The following is a 21760-nucleotide window of genomic DNA, read 5'->3' as shown; positions in this document are numbered from 1 at the left end:
CCAATCCAGGCCAAGGGCACCTGGCAAGCTTCCCAAACGTACAAACATTTTATACATGTTTTTCCTGGGATTTTGGATTTTTCCAAGTCCGTTTAGTAGCGGTTTATGGACTTGTCCTTTAGGAAACCGTCCAACCCCTTTTTAAACTCTGCTAAGCTAACCGCCTTCACCACATTTTCCGGCAATGAATTCCAGAGTTTAATTACACGTTGGGTGAAGAAAAATTTTCTCCGATTTGTTTTAAATTTACTACACTGTAGTTTAATCGCATGCCCCCTAGTCCTAGTATTTTTGGAAAGCGTGAACAGACGCTTCACATCCACCTGTTCCACTCCACTCATTATTTTATATACCTCTATCATGTCTCCCCTCAGCCGTCTCTTCTCCAAGCTGAATAGCCCTAGCCTCCTTAGTCTTTCTTCATAGGGAAGTCGTCCCATCCCCGCTATCATTTTAGTCGCCCTTCGCTGCACCTTTTCCAATTCTACTATATCTTTCTTGAGATGCGGCGACCAGAATTGAACACAATACTCAAGGTGCGGTCGCACCATGGAGCAATACAACGGCATTATAACTTCCTCACACCTGTTTTCCATACCTTTCCTAATAATACCCAACATTCTATTCGCTTTCCTAGCCGCAGCAGCACATTGAGCAGAAGGTTTCAGCGTGTTATCGAAACGTCATCTGCCATTTAGCCCAGTCTCCCAGTCTCGTAAGGTCCTCTTGTAATTTTTCACAATCCTGTCGCGAGTTAACGACTTTGAATAACTTTGTGTCATCAGCAAATTTAATTACCTCGCTAGTTACTCCCATCTCTAAATCATTTATAAATATATTAAAAAGCAGCGGTCCTAGCACAGACCCCTGAGGAACCCCACTAACTACCCTTCTCCATTGTGAATACTGCCCATTTAACCCCACTCTCTGTTTCCTATCCTTCAACCAGTTTTTAATCCACAATAGGACATTTCCTCCTATCCCATGACCCTCCAATTTCCTCTGTAGCCTTTCATGAGGTACCTTGTCAAACGCCTTTTGAAAATCCAGATACACAATATCAACCGGCTCCCCTTTGTCCACATGTTTGTTTACTCCTTCAAAGAATTGAAGTAAATTGGTCAGGCAAGATTTCCCCACACAAAAGCCGTGCTGACTCGGTCTCATTAATCCATGTCCTCGGATGTGCTCTGTAATTTTGTTTTTAATAATAGCCTCTACCATTTTCCCCGGCACCGACGTCAGACTCACCGGTCTATAATTTCCCGGATCTCCCCTGGAGCCTTTTTTAAAAATGGGCGTTACATTGGCCACCCTCCAATCTTCCGGTACCACGCTCGATTTTAAGGATAAGTTGCATATCACTAGCAGTAGCTCCGCAAGCTCATTTTTCAGTTCTATCAGTACTCTAGGATGAATACCATCCGGTCCAGGAGATTTGCTACTCTTCAGTTTGCCGAACTGCCCTATTACGTCCTCCAGGTTTACCGTGAAGTCAGTAAGTTTCTCCGACTCGTCCACTTGAAATACCATTTCCGACACCGGTATCCCACCCAAATCTTCCTCGGTGAAGACCGAAGCAAAGAATTCATTCAGTCTCTCCGCTACGTCTTTGTCCTCCTTGATCGCCCCTTTTACCCCTCGGTCATCCAGCGGCCCAACCGATTCTTTTGCCGGCTTCCTGCTTTTAATATACCGAAAACATTTTTTACTATGTTTTTTTGCCTCTAATGCTATCTTTTTTTCGTAATCCCTCTTGGCCTTCTTTATCTGCACCGTGGATTTGCTTTGACACTCCTTATGCTGCTTCTTGTTATTTTCAGATGGTTCCTTCTTCCATTTTCTGAAGGCGTTTCTTTTAGCCCTAATAGCTTCCTTCACCTCACTTTTCAACTATTCTCTATCTCATGGGAAAAATTCCCTCCAAATGTCCCACAAGCCCCATTGTGTCAAAAACCTCTTAAACTCCTGTAAAAAGGAGACAGTTTTTACTGTGAAATCACACGTTGAATTATCCTTCTCTGGGTCCAGGGTCAGATTGAAATCTCCCCCCATGATAAGCGTGTCTGAGAAGTTTTGGGAGAAGAGGACATTTCTCTGGTAAGTGAACATTTTTTTTGCTTTGTGCTTTGGGAACTTAAAGATTGGGGTTTAAAGGAGGAACTGTAGGTTAGTGAAAGGCAGAATAAAGATATAAAAAAGCAAACTTTATCAACTAATCTTCATACTCTTTCCCCCTAGTTTTAAAACTTGAACTTTGTACCACAACATTAACAGCCTCAAGCAGTAAATGTAGGACTTAGTTTAGTATTGGGAGGGGAGGAACAAGAGAGAAAAGCAAGCATTATTAATTCGTTTCTATAGTGTATAACCCTTTTCCCATAGTTTCAAACTGAAATTTTCTCTAGAAGTAGACACTTTCCCAATAGTTTTAAACTGAAACGTTTTTTAGAGGTAGAAACTTAACAGCCAAAGAACCTTAAAAGGATTGAAGGAAGGCTCAAATCTTGTTCTAAAAGACAGTTATTTTCTGTTCCTTGGTTGCTGGAGAGGTAGCACTGCTACTTACCTCAAGTAGATGTTAATTAAGGTGTGAGGAAGTAGAATATTTGCAGAAGTTACTAAGGGCAACCTGATTACTGCGTTAGCTTGAAGGGCCTGTTTGAAGCAGTCCCCTTAGATTCCAAGCTATATTAAATGGAAAGGTCCCACTGAACTTTCTTTCTGAGACGTTCTGAGAGAAGAGGACATTTCTCTGGTAAGTGAACATTATTTTGCTTTGTGCTTTGGGAACTTAAAGATTGGGGTTTAAAGGAGGAACTATAGGTTAGTGAAAGGCAGAATAAAGATATAAAAAAGCAAACTTTGTCAACTAATCTCCATACTCTTTTCTCCCTAGTTTTAAAACTTGAACTTTGTACCACAGCATTAACAGCCTCTAGCAGGCACTGCAGGTTTTAGTTTAATCTTCATCCCGCCCACCCCTAGCACAACTCTTCATTTATAGTCAGTTGTTGTAATTAGGATACCATGCAAGGAGCACTCTTGCAGAGTTTTAAATACATTTCATTACCTTCTAAGAAGAAAACACTAAATAAATCACACAATGTATCATGTAAACTAAAGACATTTTTATATTAGACTAATATCCTTAATACCTTAGCAAGTTTTAAATTATTGAAAAACTCAAAAATACTAAGATGGAGTCAGCGGTCCAGGAGCGAGAGGGATGCTATCCTGTCTTTTGCATTGAGTGTCACATGTATGGTTATCTCCCAGTTGGTGAGCAGTTATATGTTTGTGCCAGATGGAAAGAGCTCCTAGCTCTCAGAGAACGGGTTCGTACTATTGAGGCTAGGGTATCGGACTTGGTAGAGCTGAGAGAGACAGAGAGGTACATAGATGAGACCTACAGGGATGTTGTAGAGAAGTCCAACCTCTAGTCTTGTAGCCCGTGTGCTGCCTTGGAGGTCTCCTAGAAGGAGAGCATCACCCTGGTGAAGTAGGAAGTACTCCTGTAGCCATGACCTGCCCACCAAGGGATGTACTATCCTCTCTCACTGAGGATATGTCTCCAAGTTCTGCCCAGGAGGGAAGGGTTAGGATAGCTGTTGTAGTTGGTGATTCGATCATTAGGCACATAGATAGCTGGGTGACTGGTGTACATGAGAATCGCCTGGTGACTTGCCTGCCTGGTGCGAAGGTGGCAGACCTCACTCGTCACCTAGACAGGATCTTAGATAGTGCTGGTGAGGAGCCAGCTGTCTTGGTACATGTGGGTACCAGTGAGGTAGGAAAATGTGGGAGGAAGGTTCTGGAAGCCAAATTTAGGCTCTTAGGTAGAAAGCTGAAGTCCAGATTCTCCAGGGTCACATTTTCTGAAATGCTCCCAGTTCCACGCGCAGGACCCAAGGCAGGCAGAGCTCCGAAGTCTCAATGCGTGGTTGAGACAATGGTATAGGGATGAGGGATTTAGATTTGTTAGGAACTGGACGGTACTCTGGGAACGGGGGAGACTATTCCGAAAGGATGGGCTCCACCTTAACTAGGATGGAACCAGGCTGTTGGCACTAACTTTTAAAAAGGAGATACAGCAGGTTTTAAACTAGAATGGGGGAAAAACTGACAGTCACCAAGGAGCCCATGGTTCGTTGTGGAGTATCCTTGAAGGGTACTATTGAAACAGGACATTTAGGGAATCCCAGTAGAGAGGTTTCAACAATGCTGAAAGTAAACTAGGTGTGCTTAATGAGAGAGCAGGATAAAGGATGCATGTTATCCCCTTCAACCTCTAAGCAACTTGTAGATTAAAGGAAAAAACACAATTAAAAAAAAAATTTGTTTTTATTAACATTTTCATACCAAACAAAAACCATAGACACCACATCTCTTCGATCACAATCTTAACTATACAATGTCAACATTACCCTCCCCCTCACCACCTCCCCACAGAATATCTCAGAAATAGTTAACCTCCTCCTGAAACGGGATATCCCACGTTATCCACATATCACACTGATAAACCCCACCACTCCATGTATGGAGTCCATGTTTTTAAGAACCTCATCATTCCTCCCCGCCTTAAGCCAGTGAGTTTATCCATTAGACAGCAATAGTCCATCTTGGCCAGTACTTGATCCACGGTCGGGACTGCGGTTTGCTTCCACAGTCTTGCAATTAATGTCCTGGCTGCTGTAACAATGTGGGACAAGAGAGAATGGTGAGAGCGGTGGCCCACACATATCGGGATATTCAGCAAACATAAACCCGGGCTTAGCGTGACCACGACTCCCAGGCCCCCCTGCAATCGAGCCTGTAGATTCCCCCAAAACTGTTGAATCATAGGACAGTCCCACCACACATGCCAAAAGGTTCCTATCGACCCACACTTGCGCCAGCAATTCGCCTCGCCAGATTTAAAAATGTGCGTTAACCTGCTAGGGGTCATATACCACTGATACAGCGCCCATCTATTGAAATATGTGCAGGGGGAGGTCTTGCTTGGTGGGGACTTTAACCTTACAATACACCCCTTGGTTGATAATTCGACTGGGGTGGCTAGCTAAGCACAGCCGGAAAGGGACAAGCTACTCCAATTCCTTAATCAGTGGGGGTTGGTGGACATTTGGCGGGTTATGCATAGGGACGAGACGGACTACACCTACTATTCAACATCACATGATACCTGCTCGAGAATAGATATGTGGATGGGTAGCGCTGGCACAGTCCTTCAGGCAGACTCTACAGAGATCCATAAACGCTCCTGGTCAGATCATGCTCCAATTACTATAACATTGCGGGGAAGTCCCATGAACAGGGGATGTAGAGGGTGGAAATTCCTTGACGGTTTGCTAGATGACCCCAAAAATGTTAAGCGCATTGAGGGGGAAATTAGGGAGTTCTTGCACTTTAACGATACTCCGGAAATTACGCCGGAGATTTTATGGGAGAGCCTGAAAGCGGTGATTAGAGGGAAAATAATCTCGCTGCAAGCATATCTACATAAAGATACCAGGGAGAAGGAAGCAGAACTTAGACAAATGATACAACAGCTAGATCAGCTGGTTAAACGTCAACAGGCTACAGCCGGCCAGCAGGAGGACCTGCATAGGGCTAGAGTAGAACTATTAGCGCTGGAGCTTACGGTCATTAAGGAACAAATGCAGGGGGTGCAACAAGAGCATTATGAATTTAATAATAAGACCAGTAAACTCTTAGCCTATAAATTAAAACAGCTAGCGGGTCGTAATGCTATTGGTAGTGTGAGAGATGAGGAATGGCAGAGCTGGGATCAAATAGATGACATTCAGAGAGTATTCATGCAATACTATCAGAAGCTCTATTAGCCGGAGGATCATCTATCGGAAGCAGATATGCAGTCTCTTTTGAATGGGGTGGATCTACCGAATTTGAGGGGTTCTGAGCAGGACATGCTGTCTGCTCCCATAGAATTGGAGGAGGTGGTCATGGCCATTAAAGGTCTACCTGGGGGAAAAGCACCGGGGCGGATGGCTATAGCAATAGGTTCTATAAATGCTTTAACTCAATCTTAGCTCCAATACTGCTCAGACTGTTTAATGCTATTCAGTTGGACACATAGTAACATAGTAGATGACGGCAGAAAAAGACCTGCACGGTCCATCCAGTCTGCCCAACAAGATAAACTCATATGTGCTACTTTTTGTGTATACCCTACCTTGATTTGTACCTGTCCTCTTCAGGGCACAGACCGTATAAGTCTGCCCAGCACTATCCCCACCTCCCAACCACCAGCCCCGCCTCCCACCACCGGCTCTGGCACAGACCATATAAGTCTGCCCAGCACTATCCCCACCTCCCAACCACCAGCCCCGCCTCCCACCACCGGCTCTGGCACAGACCGTATAAGTCTACCCAGCAGTATCCCCGCCTCCCAACCACCAGCCCCGCCTCCCACCACTGGCTCTGACACAGACCATATAAGTCTGCCCAGCACTATCCCCGCCTCCCACCCACCAGCCCCGCCTCCCACCACCGGCTCTGCCACCCAATCTCGGCTAAGCTCCTGAGGATCCATTCCTTCTGAACAGGATTCCTTTATGTTTATCCCACGCATGTTTGAATTGTGTTACCGTTTTCTTTTCCACCACCTCCCACGGGAGGGCATTCCAAGCATCCACTACTCTCTCCGTGAAAAAATACTTCCTGAGGAAGTGACGTCACGCTAGCAAATGGAGCAGTGAAAACAGAGCTCCCGTCTACCAGCTTTAAAATAGCGATTATCTAGCGCTCCTGTCCCCAGGAGAACGATTGAAGAAGCAGATTCCAACAGGTGAAGCAAAGTGGAATCGAGTGATGTCACAATCTAAGCTTAGAATGCCGGATTTAGCAGCATTTTCATACCAGCAAAAAGAAAGAAACGGAGGGCAGGCGGGGGAAGAAAATGGCGCCCATGCCTCGACAGCGGAGCGGATTGAACCAGAACAAGCACGAGGCAGCCCGCCGATTGAAAGAACGGAGGTAGAGCCGGAGATTTGGGCGAAATTATGCACATGGTTTCAAGAAATAAAAACAGAACTCAAGGAAGTGCGAAGGGACTTTGCGCAGCTGAGTTCAGAATTAAGAGGAGAAATAACAGAACTTGGTAACCGCGTGATGGAGGTTGAAAATAATCAGGAAGAACAAGCAGAAACAATCAAGGCAGTAGAACAGCAAATAAACGAGAGAAAAACAGAAGCTAGATACTTAATGGACAAAATCGAGGATCTGGAGAACCGGAGCAGGCGCTCCAATATCAGAATTCGCGGGGTGCCAGAATCTCCCGAATTTAAGAACTGCGAAGAGGTGGTGCAGTCTATTGCAGCGCAGGTACTGTCCACAGAGGATAAGCCCTATGATAAAGCTTCAGTTCGACTAGAGCGTGCACATCGCGCACTGGGCGCGCAAAAATCAAACCAGCCTAAAGATATAGTGGCGTGCTTCACAGACTTTAAAGTTAAAGAAGCTGTGATGAGGAGGGCGAGAGTGGCGAGCCCCATGACGTGGGAGAGTTATCCGATTGAGTTATATCAAGATTTATCTGCAATGACTCTAAAGCGCCGGGGAGAATTGCGGCCACTAACAGCGCAGCTAAGGGAGGAAGGCGTATCATACAAATGGCAATACCCCTTTGCGCTCACCTTCATCCGAGAGGGAAAACAGAGGAGAGTGGCATCGCTGGACGACGCGAAGGAATATTTGAAACACACGGAAACAGCGGAAGACCCTCGCCAGTACGAACAGGAAGGTACAACGCGATCCATCAAACCCAAATGGCAAAGGGTATCACAGGGGCGTGGACGGTTGAGAAGGCAGATATCCGGGAAATACTTGGCCCCACAAGCAAGAAAGTGAAAAGAGCAACAGAGAATCCTGAAGGAAAAAGTAGAACTGAGCAGCAGAACAGATAAATGGTGAGAGAAACCATCTCATGGGGGAGGACATATAGAATAAGCTGAGAGACGAAGGGAGACGTCACCTCTCTCGGCAATAGACATGACTCAAGAGATTATTGGGGCATGTCTTAATTGGAATGGGGTGGGAAGGGAAGAAGGGAAGGGATGGGGACAGTGTTTAAGTGTCTGGTGGTGGCTGAATAGGCAAACAAAATGGGTCAGAACATGCAAAATCAGTTTAGTTGTGTAACATGGAATGTTAAGGGCCTCAATTTGCCAGTAAAGCGTAAGCGAATGTTCAAAGAGATGTTGCGATTAAAAAGTGACATAATTATGTTGCAAGAGACGCATTTAAAGAAATGTCATGAGAAATTGATAGCCCACAGGAGATATCCGAGGGTAATACATTCAACCAGCAGCCAAAACCATAAAAAGGGGGGAGTACTCGTGGCATTCTCGGATACACTGCCCTGGAAAATTACTAAAAGTGTGTCTGATAAAGCGGGTAGGTTCTTACTGGTAGTAGCATCACTGTGTAATGTTCAGTATACATTTGTTACACTATATGCACCTAATGAAGGACAGGGCAAGTTCCTGGAAGAGATTGAGCAAAAAATACAACAGAATGTTCAAGGACAGCTTATAATAGGAGGAGATTTCAATCTGACAATAGACCCCCAGATAGACAACTCAACGGGACAGGCGGGTATGCCAAGAAAGATAGAGAGATGCTGAAGAGATTTATAAAGAGGTGGGGCTTGATGGATTTGTGGAGAACTACACATGTACATGATAGAGACTATACCTTCTATTCACCCACACACAACTCTTATTCGAGAATAGATCTCTGGTTGGGGGATGGGGTAGTGGCGCAAGCCATGCAGAAGGTACATATAGAAATACGTACATGGTCGGACCATGCCCCGGTGTTTCTCAAGCTCAGGTTTGGGAGAGAAGCGGGAGGACAAAGATATTGGCGATTAGATGAGGCACTCCTAAACGAGCCGGAAACTGTGGGAAAGATTGAGCAGTATATAAAGGAATACTTGGAATTTAATGATTTGGGAGACATCCACCCAGAGAGCTTATGGGAAGGTCTAAAGATAGTACTGAGAGGTCAGCTTATCGCCCTCAAGGCCCATATGAAAAAAACAAAAGAAGCTACAGAAAGAGAACTAAGGGAGATGATAGAACAGGCAGAGCGACAACATAAAGCAGATCCCATGGATAAAACAGCAATGACTGAGCTTCATAAAACTAGAATACAACTTAATGAATTACAGATGGCAGAGGTGGCTAGTCAACTGCAACAAGTGCAACAGGAATATTATGAGCTAGGGGATAAAGCGAGTAGGCTATTAGCGAACAAATTAAAAAAACAGGCTTCCCGTAATCAGATACACAGTCTTTTAACACAGCAAGGCCAAACGGTCACACTAACAGGTGACATTCAAGCTACTTTCCATGAATTTTACACCAACCTGTACAAATCTGAAGTGGAGGTAGCCCCCAATAATATAGAAGAGTACTTGCAAGGGATAGAAATGCCCCGGCTGTCACAGGGGGAAAGAGAAAAACTTTCGATGCCCATAGAGCTGGAGGAGATCAAGGAAGCGATTAGAGCACTCCCCCATGCTAAGGCACCAGGGCCAGATGGGTTCCCAGCTAGAATATATAAATTATATGCAAATAATCTGGCACCGCTGCTACTGCGGCTCTTCCGGTCTTTTGACCAGGCGCGGGAGCTACCTTACTCCTGGCGACTGGCAGCAGTGACATTATTGCTTAAGCCGGGCAAGGATCCACAGCAATGTGGGTCCTGTAGGCCAATATCCCTCCTAAATATAGATTATAAAATATTCACAAAAATATTGGCAAATAGGCTGCAAAAGGTATTGCCCAGGCTAGTCCACGAAGATCAGGTGGGGTTTATATCAGGGCGTCAGGCCTTTGACAACACAAGATGCTTATTACATGTGCTACAGCAGATGAGAGACGAACGGGAACCAGCCATAGTACTTTCGATCGATGCAGAAAAAGCATTTGATCGAGTGGAATGGCCATTCTTGTTTGCTCTGGTACAGAGGATTGGAATAGAGGGAGGATACTTGAAATGGCTGCAACTATTATACCAGGCCCCATTGGCAGTACTAAAAATCAATGGCTCATATTCAGAGCCAATAAAACTCCAGAGAGGTACCAGGCAGGGATGTGCAGTTTCCCCGTTACTGTTTGCCCTAACAATTGAACCACTGGCCTGCAACATTAGAGCAGATATAGGAGTCAAGGGAGTAGTAAGAGGGAAGAGGGAGCATAAGCTGATGTTATTTGCAGACGATATCCTGATGACATTGACAAACCCTGAACCCTCTGTGCGGCGGGCAGTAGAGATAATGAAGCAATATAGGGAGCGATCAGGTTTTAAGGTAAACATCAGCAAGACCGAAATCCTTAACATCACAATGCCTGGGCATGAGGTTACGCAGATGAAAGCGGCATTCCCGTTCATATGGGCCACAAAATCCATCAAATATCTGGGGACACAGATTACACCTAAAATGGAAGATTTATATGAGGCAAATTTTCCAATGAAAATAACAGAATTATTAGCAGAGCTTGATAGATGGGAAGGTTTAAACATCTCATGGATGGGGCGTATAAATGCCATTAAAATGATGATGTTGCCGAAATTATTGTATCTGTTTATGGCACTACCTATCCCAATCCCTCGAAGTTTCTTTGCTCGCCTCAATAGAAAGATGTTTGCTTTCATCTGGAGAAAAAGGCCACCACGGGTGAGGCGTGCCATAATGTTTCAACCGCAAGAGAGGGGTGGGATGGGAGTCCCGAATTTCTACTTATATTACCAAGCGGCCCAACTGAGAATCTTGGCAGACTGGCACCCGGCAGTCAATAAAAAATGGTTACATTGGGAAAGGTCCTGGTTGGGGATGAGAGAAGTAGGGGATATTCTGTGGCTACCAAATAAAGAACTGAGGAGTATAGGGCGAAGGGCGCCCATAGGGGTGGGGCATATTCTGTCCACCTGGTACCAGATCAGGAGACAGTGGTTCCCAGACCGAACATACTATCATCAGACAGGAATACGAAAGGCCCCGGGGTTCCCATTAGGAACTAATGAGATAGCCTACAGACACTGGGCACGAGCAGGGCTGCACACACTGGGCCAATTATGGGAGAATGATAAGATAATAGGCTTTGCAGAATTACAGGAGGAATACGGTCTGCAGGCCAAAGATCAAGTATTTTATTGCTGTATACGTAATTATATACATACCAGGGCCCGAGAAGAGTTGGAATTGGGGGAGACATCTCTGGAAGTAGCTCTGAGAAAGGGAGGGGGAAAGGGAAGTGTATCACGCCTATATCTAGCTCTGCTACAACGAACAGACCCCCAGGTGACCTATGTTAGCAGATGGGAGGGAACATTGCAATGCACATTTTCAAAAGAAAGTTGGAAGAGAGGCTACCGATACTTGTTTAAGCCCTCAATGGCTCAGAGTGCAATCGAGAATGGTTTCAAAATATATTACTGGTGGTATTATACGCCAGATAGACTACAACATTTATACCCAGAGACATCAGGAGAATGCTGGCGCTCATGTGGAGTCAGAGGCACCTTTATGCATATTTGGTGGGACTGTCCGAAGATAGCAGCATATTGGAGGTCGGTGATCACATTGATAACTAAAGTGCTGCAACACCCCTACCCATGCAGGCCGGAAAACTGCCTCCTGCATTTGAAACCGATATCATTAACAGGACTCCAACACAAGCTGGCTACGCAATATCTAGTGGCAGCCAAAATAGCAATAGCAAGAGACTGGAAAAAAACACAGCCACCTGAAATACAAAAGGTGCTGCAAAAAGTTGACTTTATGTATCAGATGGCAAAACTAACAGCTATAAGACGAGGGAGAATGGGAGCCTTTGACAAACTCTGGCAACCATATGAACAATCTCAAGAATAGAATCCAGCACCACCATGACACACGGGAGGGAGGGAGGGTGGGCAAAGGGTAATGAAGCAGGAGTGTATTAAGAATTTCAGCTGTATGTAGTAAATTTTGCAATGTTGTAACTCCTGATAATGTTCTATATTATAAAAAACTAATAAAAAGGATTTTGAAAAAAAAAAAAAATACTTCCTGACATTTTTCTTGAGTCTGACCCCCTTCAATCTCAATTCATGTCCTCTCGTTCTACCGCCGCATCTCCAGAAAAGGTTTGTTTGCGGATTAATACCTTTCAAATATTTGAACGTGTGTATCATATCACCCCTGTTTCTCCTTTCCTCCAGAGTATACAGAGTATACACTATTCTTCCTCTGTCCTGGAGGCTGGTGAACGTGGTCTTGTTACTTAAGCCACATAAGGACCAGCAAAGTTATAGTTCCTACCGGCCAATTTCCTTATTAGGGACAGATTATAAAATTCTAACCACAATTCTGGCTGGCCGTTTGCAAAAAGTGCTACCCCGCTTGGCCCATGACAAACATTTGACAATACCAGATGGGCACAATATATATTAGATCGGATTGAGAAGGTGGGTCAGCCAGCGGTCTTTCTCTCTTCCTTTTTCTCAGCTCTCAACCTTCAACATTTTCTTCCTTCCATTCATCCATCTCCTTTCTATCTGAGTACATCTCGCCTTCGTTGCTGTCATCGTACCTCTCCTACTCTTCTCCGTACTCTCTTGCTCCTTCTCCTGCTCTCCGCTGAGGACATTAATCACAATCCTGGTCCTCCACATCAGCTCTCATCCTATTTGTGCAGGTCACACCGTGATATCTCTAATCTAATTTCTGTTCCTCGCCTCCCCCCTCCTTCCCTGCCTTTCTCTTGCGCTCTGTGGAATGCCCGCTCTGTCTGTAACAAATTTTCCTACATCCATGACCTCTTTATCTCTCGTACTCTCCATCTGCTTGCCCTAACTGAAACTTGGCTTTACCCTGAAGACTCTGCTTCAGTCGTGGCCCTATGCCGTGGAGGCTATCTTTTCTCCCATACTCCTTGCCCGGTTGGCAACGGAGGTGGTGTCGGGCTACTACTTTCACCCTCTTGTAGATTTCAACCTCTTCTTCTACCTCAGTCTCACTGTTTTTCTTCCTTTGAAGTCCACTCCATCCGTCTATTTGCTCCTCTGCCTCTCCGAGTAGCAGTCATTTATTGACCCCCTGATAAGTCCCTTTCTTCCTTTCTCACTGACTTTGATGCTTGGCTTTCCTTCTTTCTTGAACCTTCATCTCCTTCCCTCATTCTTGGGGATTTTAACATTCATGCTAATGATTCCTCTGACTCTTATGCTTCGCAGTTTCTTGCTTTAACATCCTCTTTCAATCTTCAACTGTGCTCCACTGCCCCCACTCACCAGAATAGCCACTGTTTTGATCTTATCCTCTCCTCAAACTGCTCACTCTCCAGTTTCTGTGCCTCAACTCTTCCCCTCTCTGACCATCATCTGATAACTTTCACACTTAAACACCCTCCTCCCCAGTCCCGTCCAACCTTAACCAATATATTTAGGAATCTTCAGGCTATTGACCTTCTACTCTGTCCTCCTATGTTTCAAATCTCTTCTCTACCACTATGTTATCCAAGTCTGTCAATGAGGCTGTCTCTTCCTATAATACTATTCTCTCCTCTGCTCTGGATACTCTCGCTCCTCCCATTCCCCGTTCTGTAAAATGTACCAAACCCCAGCCTTGGCTGACCTCTAGAATCCGCTACCTATGTTCCTGTGCCCGCTCTGCCGAACGCCTTTGGCTGAAATCTCGTGCCCATGCTGACTTCATACAGTTCAAATTCTAGAGCTTAACTATTCATTGAGTGAAAAAATATTTCCTATTTGTTTTAAAAGTATTTTCATGTAACTTCATTGAGTGTCCCCTAGTCTTTATACTTTTGAAAGAGTAAAATGGTTCATTTCTACTCTTTCTATACCACTCAGGGTTTTGCAGATCTTAATCACATCTCCCTTCAGCCAGCTTTAGCCTTTACTCATATGAGAGGAGTTCCATCCTCTTTATCGTTCTAGTTGCTGTTCTATGAATATTTTCTAATTCTGCTATATCTTTTTTGAGGTATGGTGACCAGAACTGAGTGCAGTGCTCAAGGTGAGGTCACACCATGGAGCGATTCAGAGGCATTATAGTATTCTTGGTCTTATTTTGCATCCCTTTCCTACTAATTCCTAGCATCCTGTTTGTTTTTTGGGCTGCCGCCGCACACTGAACAGAATATTTCAGGGTATTATCTACAATGAACCTAGACCTTTTTCTTGGGTGCTGAACTCCAAGGTGGACCCTAGCATCAGGTATCTGATTTGGGTTATTCTTCCCAATGTGCATCACTTTGCATTTTTCCACATTAAATTTTATCTGCCATTTAGATGCCCAGTCTTCCACTTTCCTTTGAAAATCATCTTTATTGGGTGCATCACAATAATTAGAAAAACTAGAAATAAATGAACTCTGCATCCAATGTTTATGAAATTAAACTCCCACTTACCTTCCCATCTCTCCCCAACACTTCAAGTCTATTCTGAAAACAGATCTCTTCAGTTCAACAATCTGTTGCGGGCCAAAGGGGTAAGCGAATGCCAAAAGGGTTCCCAACGAGCTTGGAAAGAATGCCCAGGAACTGCATCCAAAGACTCCAATGATCTTCGCTTCAGTGCTGCAAGGTACAACATTGTAGTTCATCATTGTTCTACTGTGGGAGGTACCTTTTTCAGCCAGTTTATTAAGGTACACTTCTTTCCCACCAGGATAGCTTGTCTTAGAAAACTCAAGAAGCCCCTTGAAGTCGGTCGGATGACTGAGATTTTATCAAATAGCATTTCAGGGGTAGGCTGCTACTTAAGTTTCCCAAAGACAATCAACATGAGAGACCGTGTGATTCCAAAAGGTAATATCTGTGGACAGCTCCAAAACATATGTCCCAAAGTAGCAGGTTCATGAGAACACTTCGGACACTCTGCCCTAGGTCTCAAAGTAGCTATATATGTTCTATGCGCTTTGTGGAGAGACATAGAGGCAGAGATAAAACCGATAGTGCAATTCATCATGCAAAGCATCCAAGGTTATGGTGTGCCTCCGAAGGATACAGTGTTTAAAGTGTTCAGTAGTGGAGATACCCAAATCCAGATTCTATTTGGTGAGATAATCCCTGTAAGGTAGCTCCTGAACTAAATCCTGAAGCTGTCTATGGTAGCATCGTAAAGGGACTAGTAACTCAGCACCTAACCAATACACCTCCATATAAGCTTCACGAGAGGATGAGGAAAGCGCCTCTGATGGCAGTGAAGCCACATGATGTCACAGCTGGTAATATTCAAAATATGTGGACCTAACTGAAACTCTGTCTGCAATTCTGCCAAGGTCTTCAAATGTCTATTATCTTTCACCACATTAAAAAGATATATAGCTCCCTGTGCCACCCATTGCTTAAACGCTCCTTCAGAAAATCCTAGGGGGTAATGCTTCATTTCCAACTAATGGGAGGAAAGGCATCACCCGTGAATTCCAACCCAACATTTTACTGACCCTTCACACCGTTCAAAGTGGCGAATAAAAAATGGAACATACTACATGTGAACTTCAATGGAATGTGTCCGTATGTAATACGAAACTAAAATGCCAGGGAGCTCCCAGACCAACCTCTGCTTCTTGTATGAAAAAATAAGATGTAGTACCATGAAACCAATCTGCCACATGCCTCATGCCACTTGCTAAAGCTAATAATCGAATGTTTAATAGTCCCATTCCTCCCTTAGTGTGAGGATTGCATTAAACAGAAATAGTCTAGCACGCTCTTTCCCTGCCACAGAAATTGTGTAAGTAAGCAATTAATTTTTTCTCGTGGGATACAGAGAGTGTTGTTGGTAACATTTGTATAACGTACAACCAACATGGATGTAGGAACATCCTATATAATAATTTGCACCTCCAACGTTCCATCGCTGTCTGGCTGCCTGGGTTCGTAACTTCTCATGACGTCAGCCAGCCTCCAGTGTTCCATTCCCCCTCACTGCCTGCTCTCGCATCAAAATGTAATGATGTCAGAGGGCGGAACAGTGAGAGGGAAGGGAATGCTGGAGGCGAGCTGATGTCAGGATGTTACCAACGGAAGGGAAGCCAGCCAGGCCAGCCAGAAACTGATGAAGTACAAAGGGAGAGAATCGTGGCACATCGAGGGGAGGGCAGAGCAGAGCAGAATCGATGGACATGGATCGGAGGAGAGGACAGGAGAGAAGAGAATCGCGGAGCATGGATGGGAGAGCAGGGAAGAGGAGAATCGTTGGACATGGAGGGAAGGGAAGGGATGAATCGCTGGACATGGAGGGGAGAGCAGGGGACAGACAAAAAAATTGCTTACAAGAGAGCCTTTCTAGGGCCCGTTTCATTGTTGAGGAAACGGGCTGGGTTCCACTAATATTATATAAAGCGATGCATCCCACCAGAGCTACCGGAACATGATGCCAAAGTTCTGACTTATGGGTTAACTGTGACACTAAAGGATCAAAGTTTATAGTGTATGGTTGCTTCAAATCCTGGGGTAGTACTATACCAAGATAGTTAATAGCCTCTTTAGCCGACTACAAAGTTATCTTGCAAGGGAAGAACAAATGATTTATCTAAATTTAAAGTAAATCCTGAGAAAAAACTAAATTCATCTAGCACGCCTAACACCCGGGTCAAAGAGGGCAATGGATCTGACAATGTGAGCAACAAATCATCTGCATAAGACAGCACCTTAAGCTCCCTGGTCCCTAAGTGCAGGCCGGAAATGTCTGGGTCAAGCCATATTCTAAGAATTGTCTCCAGATACAAGGCAAATAATAGGGGAGAAAGAGGACACCCCTGTCGAGTGCCTCTCTCAATAACAAATTGGTCTCTACTAGCTGCAATCACAAAAATATATGCCATTAGAGTATCATATAACAATTGAATGGCCTCATAAAACTAACCTGAGATCACAATATAAAGCAGCACCGAAAACAGATAAGACCTGCAGACTTGTGAAAAGCTTTCTCTGCGTCCAGCCCTACCAGCATCCCCGGAACCTTGTCCATCTGCAGCCTAGACATAGCTAATAGAACTTTCCGCACATTAAGTACTGAATGTTGCCCCACAATAAAACCTACCTGGTGATCTCCAACCACACTCCCATTCTTCTAGTAAGAATTTTTAGATCTTTTATAAATATGTTAGGTAGCACTGGTCCCAGTACAGATCCCTGCAGCACTCACTATTCACCCTCCACTGAGGAGAAAACACTCAATTGTAATTAAACTCTAATTTGTTGCCAGAGAACGTGGTAAAAGTAGTTAGCAGTGTTTAAAAAAGGTTTGGATAATTTCTTAAAAGTCCATAAGCCATTATTAAGATACACTTGAGAAAATCCACTCTAATTTTGTCTGTGGGGACCAAGAACCATTGTCTTTGTGGCTGTCTCTCTGTCATTGGAAACAGTGGGCAATGGCTTCCCACTGATCGCAGTAGCCTCTGTGGGTTGCAGTTATGCCTGATTTTCAATTCTTGTTGTCTCCATTCCTAATCCAAGCTGGACCCTGGGATATTTTCTTTAAAAAAAAATATGAGGGGGGAAGCGATGGAGACCTTTAACTTGGAGACCTGGCTTCTCTCAATCCCTGCATGTTCTTTTAATTTATTCCACCAGCAGCAGTGCTCCGTCTCTTGGCCTGGAGTGTTGGTTCTGACCTTTTGGTGGTGGTCTGCTGGATCTCGTGCATATTACAATTTTTCCCTATTCCTTGACTGGCATTATGGACAGAGTGGTGGGTTGCTGGTCCTTGGGGAAGATGCTGCCTTTTCCTGATTCCCGAATGGCATGGTTCTATGTTTATGGAGGTTTGCAGTGCCTGCAGTCTTTCTGCACTGGAGTGAGGACTGACTTCCTGGGTAGGACTCTTGGGAGCCTAGGTAAAGGTTCAAGGCCTATGAGTTCTGTCTTAGAGTGTTCTGAACATCATGCTCTTCATTGCACTGTGTTACTACTACTACTACTTAGCATTTCTATAGCGCTACAAGGGTTAGCCTGTACTTTGGTGGCTGGCCTCTGACTCATTGGTCTAGGACAGTGATTTTATTTATTTATTTAATATATTTGTATCCTGCGCTTTCCCACTAAAAGCAGGTTCAATGCGGCTTACATAGTATTAGGTTATACAGAATTTTGGTAGATAGGTAGGAAAATTAAATGTAGCATAGGAATAGCTTGGGTGGGTCGGTAAATATAGGCGATATAGGGTAGTGATTGGATGGAGAAGTGGAAGAGTGGATGGGTTGGTAGGGATAGGTGAGGTGGAGGGTGAAGTGGGAGATGTACTCTGGGTCAATGTCGTTGTCATTGCTTCTTCGGTGTTCGTTAGGTAGATCGGTTCATAAGTTTAATCAGGGAATCAGGGTCTTTAGGATAGGCTTGCTTGAATAAATGGGTTTTTAATGCTTTCCTGAAAGGTAGATGGTCATAGATTGATCGGATATGTCTAGGGAGGGCGTTCCAGAGTTGGCTGCCCAGGAAGGAGAAATTGGATCCATAATAAGTTTTGTACTTGAGACCTTTACAGTTGGGATAGTGCAGGTTGAGGAAGTTTCGTGAGAATACAGACTTGTTTCTTGCTGGGAGGTGAACTAGATTTGTCATATAGGCTGGAGAATCGCCGTGTATTATCTTGTGGATTCATGTGTGGACTTTAAAGTTGATACGTTCTTTGATGGGGAGCCAGTGTAGTTTTGCACGGAGAGGAGTTGCACTCTCAAAGCGTGATTTGCCAAAGATGAGTCTCGCTGCTGTGTTTTGGGCAGGCTGAAGTTTTTTCAGGATGTGGGCTGTGCAGCCTATAAAAATTTTGTTAACAGTAGTCAACATGGGTAAGTACCGTGGATTGCACCAAGTTCTGGAATGTTTTCAGGGGTAGATATGGTTTTACGCGTTTCAGTATCCACTTCATTGTGAACATTTTCTTCGTGGTGGTTGTGGCGTGGTTCTCGAGGGAAAGGTGGTTGTCTAGTGTCACTCCAAGGATTTTCAGGTTGTCAGAAATGGGGATTGTAGTGCCGGAGGTGGTAAGATTAGATGGGGGGGGGGGGGGGGGGGGGGAGTGCAGAGTGCTGAGAAGAGAGGATTAGGCATTGTGTTTTTTCTTTGTTCAATTTCATCCAGGAGGTTAAGATGTTCATTCCCATGGATATTTTGTCAGAGATTTCTGTTAGGTTTGATTTAAAGGGGATGAATATGGTAACGTCATCAGCGTAGATGAAAGGGTTGAGATCATGTCTGAATAGGGCCTTGGCTAGTGGGATCATCATTAGATTGAAGAGTATTAGTGATAGGGGGGATCCTTGAGGTATACCACAGATTGGAGACCAAGGTGGTGAAGTAGCCATGGGTGATTTAACTTGGTAGGATCTTGATGTGATGAATCCTTTTATCCAGTTAATAATATTTCCGCCGATTCCAAGTTTGTCCACTAGTTTGGTTAGTATGTTATGGTCTACCATGTCGAATGCACTGGATAAATCGAACCTTTCAGAGACCGAGTGCCCAAACAGCAACCCAAAATCTAATTATCTCAAAGTGCCAACAGGGCAATTTAACCTGAATAACAGGTGCCGGTACTCATTATGGGCGGGGTCACCACATATGACTCCACCCCTATGATAGCCACACCCCTTACACCAGCCATGGCGCATATAAACAGACATCATTGAAAATATTATACTAGTATAGGAGAAAAAATAACATGATTTTTTTCATTATAAATCATTTCTGTAAGCTGTTACAGCTCCAGTATACCCAGTGCAAAATAAGACAGCAGATGTCTGGTTATTTTGTTTTTCTTTCCATATTGGTCCTAGTCTCTGATTCTGCTGCTCTCTATCTTAACTCCGTTTCCAGGGCTTCCTTTCCATTTATTTCTTTACTTTCCTACTTTCTTCTTCATTTCTTGCCCTCCATCCATGTCCAGCAACCCTCCTCTCCTCTCCAGCCACCCATGTCCAGCAGGCCTCCCTCCCTCCCACCAAGCACCAGGCCTTCCTCCCACCAAGCACCAGGCCTGCCTCCCTCCCTCCCACCAAGCACCAGGCCTCCCTCCCTCGCACCCAGCATCAGGCCTCCCTCCCACCAAGCCGCCCTCCGTCCCTCCGTGCACCAGGGCCCCCCCGCCTCCGAAATTTAAAAGGCATACCTGGTCGGGGTTAAGGCGGCGTCGACAGCGAAAAGTGTGTTGTTTGCTCGGTGCGCCTTCGGCCTTCCCTTCTGTCTCTCAAGCTCTGGTCCCGCCCTCATTTCCTGTTTCCGCAAGGGCGGGATCAGAGCTCGAGAGACGGATGGGAAGGCTGAAGACGCGCTGAGCAAACAACACACTTTTCGCTGCTGACGCCGCCTTAACCCCAACCAGGTATGCCTTTTAAATTTTGAGGGGGGGGCCCTGGTGCTCGGAGGGGGGGCGGGCGGCGGCCTGGTGCTCGGTGGGACGGGAGGGTGTGCGGACGGATCAGCGATGGCGTGCGTGCCCTCTCTGGCACACATGCCATAGGTTTGCCATCACTGATCTAGGGGTAAGATTCTCGCTTTGGATGCAAGAGGTCCTGTGTTTTGTTATGTGTTTGCCTCCAACGCGGGTGTGGAGGGCTAGCGGTTACATTGGACCACCACGGTCTTGTTAGTGTTGGGGGTAACATAGTAGGTGACGGCAGAAAAAGACCTGTACGGCCCATCCAGTCTGCCCAACAAGATAAACTCGTATGCACTACTTTATACCTGACCTTGATTTGTATCTACCATTTTCAGGTCACAGACCGTAGAAGTATGCCCAACAGTAGGCCCACCTCCCAACCACCAGCCCCGCCTCCCAGCCAACGGTGCTCTGCTAAGCTTCTGAGGATCCATTCCTTCTGAACAGGATTCCTTTATTTATTTATGTTGGTGCATTTGTACCCCACATTTTCCCACAGGAGCAGGTGCAATGTGGCTTACAATAATTCAAGAGGAAAAAATACAATGCAAAGATGACTCAGTATCAGATTGAGACAGGCAGGGAATGGAACAGTGGAAAACACGGGGTGAAAGATAGGGGCAAAGCAACCGGCAGATAACCTTGTGCAGTCAGGAAGGGAGAGAGGTTAAACATAGGAGTTGCCAGTGGAATAAGCTTTGGCGAATAAGAATGTTTTTAAAGACTTTTTGAACAGGTGGTGGTCGACTAGTTCTTTTAGTTGTCTCGGCAGAACATTCCAGAATTTTGGACTAATGTAGGCGAAGGACGAAGCAAAAAGGGTCTTGTATTTAACATTCCTGCAGTTGGAATAATGTAGATTGAGGTAGGTCCTTGCAGTTATTAGCGCATTTCTAGAAGGTAGATCGATGAGATGGAGCATATATTCAGGGGCTTCTCCATAAATTATCTTGTGCGTTAGTGAGCAGATTTTAAATGTAATTTGATCTCTGACTGGGAGCCAGTGTAGTTTATAACGCAGTGGCTGTGCATGATGAAAATGCGATTTGCCCAATATTAGCCTTGCTGCCGTGTTTTGAGCAGTCTGTAGCCGTTTCAGAATGTAGTCCCGACAACCAGCATAAATCCCGCTACAGTAGTCTATGTGGGAGAGGACCAACCAATGGACAAGGGTGCGGAATAGATCCCACGCATTTTTGAATTCTGTTAGTGTTTTCATCTCCACCACCTCCCGCGGGAAGGGACTAGTGGTTCCACTGGACCAGACCTTTTTAATGTTTTGGGGTTGGGGGGCCTGGAGGTCTGGTGGACCTCCAGGCCTTGTGTTTGTGTGTGTGTG

General features: G+C 45.0%; 1 protein-coding gene across 3 annotated transcripts in view; it reads left to right on the top strand.

Annotated features, from left to right (window-relative positions):
* The window catches only part of ICE1 (interactor of little elongation complex ELL subunit 1), a 352896-nt gene that overhangs the window by 134701 nt on the left and 196435 nt on the right, over positions 1 to 21760 (top strand). The gene's annotated exons all lie outside the window — the stretch shown is intronic.

This window comes from Microcaecilia unicolor, chromosome 1 (genome assembly GCF_901765095.1).
Source record: "Microcaecilia unicolor chromosome 1, aMicUni1.1, whole genome shotgun sequence".
Taxonomy (NCBI): Eukaryota; Metazoa; Chordata; class Amphibia; order Gymnophiona; family Siphonopidae; genus Microcaecilia; species Microcaecilia unicolor.
The sequence above is the reverse complement of the archived record's forward strand: the minus strand, read 5'-3'. Positions and strand labels throughout refer to the sequence as shown.